The sequence below is a fragment of the Triticum aestivum genome, chromosome 5A, assembly GCF_018294505.1.
Source record: "Triticum aestivum cultivar Chinese Spring chromosome 5A, IWGSC CS RefSeq v2.1, whole genome shotgun sequence".
Lineage (NCBI taxonomy): Eukaryota > Viridiplantae > Streptophyta > Magnoliopsida > Poales > Poaceae > Triticum > Triticum aestivum.
The window spans coordinates 103,981,951-103,990,158 of NC_057806.1; positions in this window are offsets into that span (position 1 = coordinate 103,981,951).

Genomic DNA, 8,208 nt, shown 5'->3' on the forward strand with positions numbered 1-8,208 from the left:
GGGGGCTTCCTGCTCAATGAGCATAGCTATGCTTACCCTCTTGATCAGGCTTACATGCCTTCTCATGGATCACTTGGGGGCTTCCTGCTCAATGAGCACAACTATGCTTACCGTCTTGATCAGGCTTACATGCATTCTCGCAGGTCACTTGGGGGCTTCCTGCTCAATGAGCATAGCTATGCTTACCCTCTTGATCAGGCTTACATGCCTTCTCGCGGGTCACTTGGGGGCTTCTTGATCAATGAACATAGCTGTGCTTACCCTCTTGATCAGGCTTACATGCCTTCTGGCAGGTCACTTGGGGGCTTCTTTCTCAATGAGGATAGCTATGCTTACCCTCTTGATCAGCTTACATGCCAGGTGTAAACACCAAATTCCGGGTTATGTGGCATGTATGTCGTTGTTACTCTGCCCAGGTAATCCTGTAATGACCCGCCGTACTCTTTGAAATCAATATTTTAAATAAGACCTTGGACTTGTTAAAGTTAAAATGGAGGTTTGTCTTGTGAGGGCTGGCTTACAGGTGTGTGCGGGAATTAACTCAGTGGTTGTGCGGCCCATGAAAGCACTTGAAGTTTTATGCTTGACGACCTATGAAAGCCTTGTTTTTCTGGATTTCTGTTTTTTCTGAAAATTTTGGTTTCATATCCTTCTTCCATATTAATATATGGTTTTCGCAATTCGGGCCATCCAGCCCTGATTATATGAATCATATTTGCGCATTTTTGGGTTTGATAACCCGCCCTGATACCGGAATTTAAGTTGCTAGTATATTTTTCCCTTGAGCAATCAGCATCATGATATTTCATAACTTCGGGTTGATACATGTCGGTGTACAAAAGTAGGGGCTCTCCTTTTCCACCCCTTAACTTGTGCATGGGCAGTCAGAGCCGCGCCCACAACCACACTAAGCAGGGCAGGGGAGGGATGCCGGAGCAACGCCAAGACCAGAGACACAAAGAGAGCAAGAGGGTGAGGTGGACTCCCCCGGCAAGACTCTTACCGGGGTGGCTTCCGCAGCCTCAGCAAGATCCTTGCCGAGGCAACTTGCCTGACGCCAGCAGAGCACACCACCCTTGAGCCTAAGGGGTTCCTATGCCATATTGGAACCAAGGCTTGGGAGGCGCCTCCGTGGTGGCATGCAAATCTTTGTAGAGATCATAGACACGCAAGATCAGATGGAAACCATAAGACGACAATCCTTGGTGAGATCCTTGCCATGGTGATCCACGAGACCCCCAGCAAGGTCCCTGCCGGGGACGACAGTGGTGCCGCAGCGAGACCCTTGTCGGGCCCTCGGCAAGACCCTTGCCGAGGACGCCTGTGGGGCCGTAGCCAGGCCCGCGTCTGCCAAAGACTCCACCGCCGCTCCCATATAGCTGCCAGCTCGACCAACTGAACAGGCATCTGCGTGGCAGCGCGCGGCCTCTACACCAACTCAGCAAGCACCTGCGTGGTGGCATGCAGATCTTCGTGAAGGCTCCACCACCGCGCCAGCACAACGACCGGCCAACGTGGTGCTACAACACCTCGTCAGCCTAGACGCACATCGGAGCCAGGCGAGGCGACGACAGCTGGGACGAGCTTCCTTGTCGTCCCCAATAAAGCGAAAGGGGCACGTCGGCAGCGCATTAAATGCGTTTGTCTGATGGTGCCAGGGGATATACTCAGCCCCTGTACACCTTTCCACCTCCTATGTGCCACTATGGCAACCCCTTTTTGTCTATAAAGGAGGCCCGAGGCGTACTGAAGGGGGATTCAGATCTTTTGGTCTAGAGAGCCACTACAGCTTGTTCAAGAACACAACAACACCTCAATACACATACAAGCAGGACTAGGGTTTTACGCATCTCCACGGCCTGAACCTGGGTAAACGATTTGTGTGCTGACGGCCAGACCAACTCTTTGCACAACCCCGCCCACGCCAACCGTAGAAGGGATCCCAGTGACCCCATAGGTGTCGTTTCCCACCGACATCTCTGGCGCGCCAGGTAGGGGGTGCACAGTTGTGAGAATCCGACCTGGACGAAGCAACAGCTTCATCGTGGTCGTCACTTCAAGCAAGGAGACGACCGAACAAATGGCATCCTCGGTGGACTCGGCGAACGCTCACGCAATGGCAGAAAAGCTAAGTCATACAAAACCTTGAGTAATTGCTTTATATATCTATATATATATATATATATATATATAAGGTTATCGTCCTCGACGATCTTACCCTGTGTATGGAAAACCTGCACGCAATGGGGCCCTACCACTATTGGCAACGCCCTCGTTATGTTTCTAGTCCGCTCAACAGTTCGAGCGGCTGCGTCAAGAACGGCAGGGCGACCTTCTGTGATTGGGAACGCTCTCGTTCTGTTTCGAGTCCGCTCGACAGCTCGAGCGCCCGCGACAAGAGCAGCGAGGTGGTTTACCCGGCAGCAAGCATGCCCGGCAGGCCATTGAGGATCCGTCCTCAAGACGCCGCCTGGGCTTCCGCGCCGGCAAACCTACCTGAATAACATAGGGCGGAGATACAAAGGGAAATCAAACAGGAAAATAACATGCGTCATTTCAAAAGTACTGTAGAGTTATATTACATCATTTGTCACTGCGGTTCTAACTAAAGATAAAAATTGTCTTGGTCTTGAACCTGCAGTGGCGATAAGAAACGGGGTGCCTTGTCCTGGCGCTGGCCTTGTACCCTCCGAACTCTGTCGATGCAACCAATGACGGGCTCGATGCACACCGTGAGTGGCGTGGGGTCCACGTCGTCTGTCAAGCTATCCAGCGAAGCTTCGAAGTCGAGGTCAGGGTTCCTGTACGCCATCTTGGTGAGGACCTTGGTCATGGCGCCCCGGCAAAGCCTCCGGGCCTCTTTGGCCAGAGAGGCCGTCCTGTTGGAGTGGAACCGCTTCAGGGCCCCGAGAACACCCTCGAAGAACAGATTCAGCCTGACGTTAGGGCTCACGTTTGGCTCTGGGACGTACCTCACGTTTGGCATCCCCATGGTAGCCAATTGCATTGTGATCCTACCAGCGACATCGGTGAGGCGGCTGATCTAGAGGTTCTCGCCCGCCATGAACTCTTCGTGGCTGGCGGCGTCATTCTTCCGCAACAGCTTCTCCTCCCCTAGACTCTTGGTCAGGGCCCCCTCCCAGGCCCTGACCTCCGATAGTGTCCCTTCGAGGCCCTCCAGCTTCAACTTTAGGTCCTTGATAGACTCGTTGGCCATGGAGAGTAGCTCAGCCTTCTCGAGGACTACGGCCTCCGTGTCAGACAAAGCGCCCTTGGCTGCATCCGCCTCCCCCGCCAGCTCCTGGGCCTGCCGCTTCAACCCATCATGCTCCGCCTCCAGCTCCTTCACCTTGCCGGCGTGGACCTGGGCCTGAGCATTGAGGGCCTCCTTGTGCCTCTGCTCCAGTTCCTGGGTCCGCTGCACGACGGGCTCCTGGACCTCCTCGTCCTTGCCGCGAAGTGTCGCGGCGAGCTTCTCCTCGCGGGCGGCAAGGTCCTCCTCCTGGGAGTTCAGCTCGGCCTCGTGCTGGAGCCGAGCGGCCTCCTCCTTGGCGGCCTGTCGACTCACCGTCTCCTGGGCCTTCTCGGTCAGCCTGCTTCATGACAAGCTCCAGCTTGCGCTCGGCCAGCTGGTCCTGGGCGGCTTTGAACTCCTCACAAGCCTGTGGAACCAAGCCTGTGCCTCAGCGACGCGCTCTTCGAGGTCCGCCTCCGCCTTGTCCGCTGCTGCCATCCTGGACTTGGCCTTGTCCAGGCGGGCATGGTGAAGTGCCTGGAGCTTGTGGAAGCTGGCGCTCAAGCTTTGGAGGAGCCGCTCTTCCTGAGAACCGCCGCCGCCGACACTTGGTCCGTCGACGACCTCAAGCCCGGCGGTGCCAAGCACCTCGTCATCGAACACCTCCCCCTCGGCAGGCACCCTGGTGCTCACCGTCCATGGGAGGTGGACGAAAAAGTCGCCCACCTTCAGATACTTGCCCGAGCCAGGGGCGGCGGAGGAGGAAGGCTGGTCATCGACCACCTCCTCCTCGGCAGCGACCTTGCTAGCCTCCCCGGTAGGCCCCTTGCCGGCCTCCTCGGTAGCGGCCTCGTCGGGATCCCCAGCGGACCCCTCAGCGGCGTCCTCAGCAACATCCTTGGCAGCCTCCTCAGCAGCTATCTTGTCGCCCTCGGGCGCAACCTCTCTGGCGACATCACCTATGATGGTGTCCACGTCCTCCCGGTCCACCGAGGAAGGATCTGGGTACCAAGATAGAGAATGAGGCAAAGCCAAGACCAAAATTTGGAAAAAGAAAACGGGCAGGAATGGGAGGCAAACAACTTACCTGCGCCAAGCTGGGACGAAGTGGCCCCCTCCCCACCAGCATTCGGTGCCGGGGTGGAGCCACCGGCACCCGGGTTCACCTCCTCCTCCTCCTCCGTGTGCATGGGCTCGGTGCTTGGCGCCCTTGTGGGGACCCCTCTTGGGGTGGCGTGGTTGATGTGGGCGGTGCATTGGGGGTGGCCCTCAGTGGCCCCTCCTGCTGCCGTTCTCCTCCTGCAACCACGACAAGGTCAGCACTGGGAAACCGTGCCCCAGCCCACGTCAAGGGCCAGCGAGTGATGAACGCACGCTGGGGGCCATGCCAGGGGCTGCTCTCCGGGCTTCTCTCCACCACCACCAGCGGTGTGCTCGAGGTGCCCGCCGGGGGCTGGCCGCCCGCCCGCCGAGGCCTTGACCCTCTTCGCCACCCTTTGGGCCAGCGTCTCCCTATCCCTGTGAGCATGAAGACAAGTCAAGAGAAGTGGCGCGGTCCGAAGGTGAAAGGATTGATATGGTGGACTAGAGGGGGGGGGGGTGAATAGGAAACTAACAATGTTTAACTTTTCTTTACCAAATTAAACTTTGCATCAAAGTAGGTTGTCTAGATGTGCAACTAGGTGAGCAACCTATATGATGCAATAACAACAAACAAACAAGCAAGCAAGAGAAGTAACACTAAAGAGCTTGCACAAGTAAAGGTAAGAAATAACCAAGAGTGGATCCGGTGAAGACGAGGATGTGTGACCGAAGTCCCTTCCTTTTGAGGGGAAGTATGTCTCCGTTAGAGCGGTGTGGAGGCACAATGCTCCCCAAGAAGCCACTAGGGCCACCGTATTCTCCTCACGCCCTCACACAATGCGAGATGCCGTGATTCCACTATTGGTGCCCTTGAAGGCGGCGACTGGACCTTTACAAACAAGGTTGGGGCAATCTCCACAACTTAATCGAACACTCCCAACAATACCATGAAGCTTCACCACAATGGACTGTGGCTCCGTGGTGACCTCAACCGTCTAGGGTGCTCAAACACCCAAGAGTAACAAGATCCGCTAGGGATAGGTGGGGGAATCGAAAATCTCTTGGTGGAAATGTAGATCGGGGCCTTCTCAACCACTCCCGAGCAAATCAACAAGTTTGATTGGCTAGAGAGATAGATCGGGCGAAAATGGAGCTTGGAGCATTAATGGAGCTTGAGAGGGAAGAGGTAGGTCAACGGGGAAGAAGGGGACCCCCTTTTATAGTGGGGGCAACAATCCAACCGTTCCCCACTTAACAGCCCCGCAGAGGGCGGTAGTACCGCTTGGGGGGGGGGGGTGGTACTACCGCTGAGCCAGCGGTACTGCCATTCCAACTAGCGGTACTGCCGCGCAAAGGAGAGAAGCAGGGACCTGGACACAGAGAGGTACTACCGCGGAGGTAGGGGCGGTACTACCGCTGAGAAGCGGTATTACCGTTCCAACTAGTGGTACTGCCGTGCAAAGGAGAGAAGCAGGGACCTGGACCGAGAGCGGTACTACCGCGGTGGTAGGGGCGGTACTACCGCCTCTACTGCCGCAACTAGTGCCGCAAAACCCTACATGAGAAAAAGAGCCCTCGAGTCGAGGCGGTAGGAAACTAGCAAGCCAGTGGTACTATAGCTGCGGAGTCACCGACAGTACTACCGCTGCGGAGCGGTACTGCCGCTTGTGACCCCTCAGCGGTACTACCGCTGGGTAGCATGGTACTACCGCTGGGACCCAGACAAGACACATAAGTAGATAAAAGATCTCTCCATTGAAGCGGAAGAGCTCTGAGGGTGAGAAGCGGAAGTGTACGTGTTGATTCCACCCAAGCAGTACCAAAGCGGACCCCTTCTTGATGGTACGGTGCCCTCTACGCAACTAGACCACCGAAAGAGAAATGAAAGAGCTACACCATCTTGAATGGCACTCCGAGGGGAGGAAATCGTCTCATGCCAAAGATGAATCTCTGAAACGCTCAAAGCACACGATTAGTCTGCAAACACGTTGTCATCAATCACCAAAACCACATCGAGAGAGATATTCCTCAACAATCTCCCCTTTTTGGTGGATTGATGACAACTAGGGATTTTCACAAGGAAAATATATAAAAGTAAGAATACTTAGAACTACGAAATATAGACGGGCTCCCCCTGAATGTGTGCACGTAGTAAGTGGAGCCTTTGTAATGCAAGACACACACATTCGGATCAACACTCCCCCTATATTTTATAGTCCAACAATTCTAAGCACAGGATATATGAGAGAAGGGTATAAAACAGGAAAAGCATGCAACTCATAAGATACTACAGTACTGAAAGACATAAGTAATAAGGTAGCGATAGGGAGCATATGTCTCACACCATATGTCTAGAACTTAGGTATCCCTGGCACCAAACCAAACCAAGCAAAGACAACTAGAAAACACACGAGAACGCAAGACACAAAGACACGCTCGCAACACAGCAACAACCCAAATCCCTAAACTCTCTCCCCCTTTGGCATCGAGACACCAAAAGGGCAAAGAGCGTTGCTACGGCTCTAGGTGATGGCAAGCTAAGGATCTTGAACATCACATCTCAGCGTGATCATCTTCATCTCCGTCGTTGGTCGGAAACTGCTCGGCGTCTGAATCAGTCCAAGGGCAATGCTGGTGAATCCATTCCTCCTCTTCAGTGATCTGTCCCTCAGAACCACTGACAACGGTCGCACCCAGGTGACGCATGAGCTCCTTGTGGCGCACCCTGGTCTGCTTCTCAGCCACATGAGTCATGTACTGACCATGAGACTCCATGCAGAAAAGCTTCTTCATCTTGCGTTTAAGCTTCTTTGCCCAAGAAGGTTCTGCACTAGCGGGCCCAAAGTCCTCCTCGTGATCATCAGTTGCAGCCTCACCCTCAGCCTCCATGGCAGCAGCAGCAGTAGATGGACCCCCGAGTTTAGGCGCTGGGGTGCCCCAATTGTCCTTCTTCCTCAGACGCTTGATTTCATGAGAAACCAAGTCTCCAGTTTCCAACATCACTCTGGGATAAACACGTGACCAGGCCTTCTCAACGAGCCTCATGATGAATGGACCATATATCGGGCACTTGCGCTCAGAAACGGCAGATAGAAGTTCAGACCACATAACATGAGAAATGTCCAGGCTCTCTCCAGTGTTTGCTTCATTCTCATGCTGGCAGAAAAGAAGCATGTCCACGAGATAGGAGTGGAACTGATCCAGATTCCTGATGCGAGGGAACAGAGTCTCACGGAAGACACGATGAAGAATGTCTAGAAATGTAGACAGCTCATAGGTTTCCTTCTTATTCACTGGGTGAACCTTCACAGTGCAGTAGGGCCAAAGGGCTTACTTGTGAGTGGAGGTAGCATTGCGGTGATGGCGGAAGCCTACTGGAGTCTCAAGCCCTTGATCTTCCACATCAAGTAACCCCATGAAGGCCTTCCACTTGACGGAAAGAAACTTGCCATTGGTCATCCAAGTCAGAGTCCTGTCGGCATCAGTTCCAAGATGAATGGTAGCAAAGAATTGAGCCACCAAATCTGCATCGAAATCCTTGTTGAACTGCATGATCCTAAGAATGTTCAGCTGAGTACACATCTGAAGGGCTTCGGCAAAGTACTCATGGTCCTTCTCCATGGCATCAGTGTCGATGGAGCGAACATCAACATAGAGATTCTTCTTGGCCTTGATCACATCAAAATAGACGGCAAACTGAAAGCGGTTCCATAATGGGCGGTTGACCAAAGTGGGATCTTGGTCCGCCTCATAGGGGTTGCGGCGACACTTTTCCCAAAACTCCTTGGCAGTCATCTTAGTCACAGAATTTCCCTTTGGCTTGTTGTCGGATCTCTTCGACTGCTGAGGTGGTGGAGGTGCACTTGCGGATGCGCCTGCTGGTGGCGGTT